This window comes from Buceros rhinoceros, unplaced genomic scaffold, assembly GCF_000710305.1.
Source record: "Buceros rhinoceros silvestris isolate BGI_N320 unplaced genomic scaffold, ASM71030v1 scaffold34375, whole genome shotgun sequence".
NCBI lineage: Eukaryota > Metazoa > Chordata > Aves > Bucerotiformes > Bucerotidae > Buceros > Buceros rhinoceros.
In genome coordinates this window covers 48,588-49,596 of record NW_010414047.1, presented here as the reverse complement: position 1 = coordinate 49,596, position 1,009 = coordinate 48,588, and the positions used below count along the sequence as shown (strand labels likewise).

Below are 1,009 nucleotides of genomic sequence, written 5' to 3'. Positions count from 1 at the left end.
CTAGAAAAGGGGGGGGGGGGGGGGGAATAAAAAAAAAAAAAAGAAAAAAGCCACTCCATTCCTCCATTCAGCTCCATCTGGCCCGGCTGGCTGCAAAATTCACAGGGGCCCAATAAAACCAGCTTGGAGGGGTTTTTCCTTCTGTAACCGAAAAGAAGTGGCGATGACAAGCTCCTTAATTCCTGTTTAATGACTGTTTTCTCACTGCCAAGGTCCCTGTATAAACACCATTTGTTCTTGCAGCCATAACGGCGATGAAATATAGCTTCCCATGCTCCACCGGAACGCGAACCCAGCAGCCGCGCTTCTGCTCGCTCCGGGTAAGAGCCGCCTGGCAAAGTCCGCGAGGCTCCCCGAATCGCACGGAGGTGCCAAATTACTCTGCCATGCCCTCATACAGCTCAAAACCTTTTTCAGCAAAAACACCCACTTTATCTTCTGAAGGCTTTTCTAGGAAACGGAGCCACCAGCCCCAGTAAACGATGATGGACAGGCGGGAAAACGGGCCCTGCTAATTGGAGTAATGCCTGGTGGCCTCTAAATCTCATTCCGAGCTGACACGCTCTGAAATGAATGTACAGAGTGAATGTCCAGACCTGAAAACGTGTCGAAACATGTCAGGAAATTAATTCAGGGATAAAAAGTTCATTTAAAGCTGATCTTGCAATTAACATTCTCGCAATTAACATTCCTATAAATCAGCTGTTGCCGGGCCGTGTCGGAGTGAGCTGCAGACAGTTGGCAATTTCTTCCCTCTAGTGATCTCAAATAGTTACAATACTTGGACATGGGCGTGTATACACAAACGCACACACACACATGTAGAGCTATCATTTCAATTCCCTTTTTTATACCTCATGCAGATGGCTAAAATAACCCCCAGAAACAACTGGTAGAAACGGTTCTCCGTTCCCAGTCAGCACAGAAGTTGTACTAAAAGGGGTTTTCCACCGCGGAAGGAGACCAAGACACCACACCACACCACACCGGGGTAAACGAGAGAAAACAG

At 47.8% G+C, this 1,009-nt stretch overlaps 1 protein-coding gene across 1 annotated transcript in view; it reads right to left on the bottom strand.

Annotated features, from left to right (window-relative positions):
- EXT2 (exostosin glycosyltransferase 2) overlaps window positions 1-1,009 on the bottom strand; it is a 54,699-nt gene that overhangs the window by 6,569 nt on the left and 47,121 nt on the right. The window lies entirely within an intron of this gene.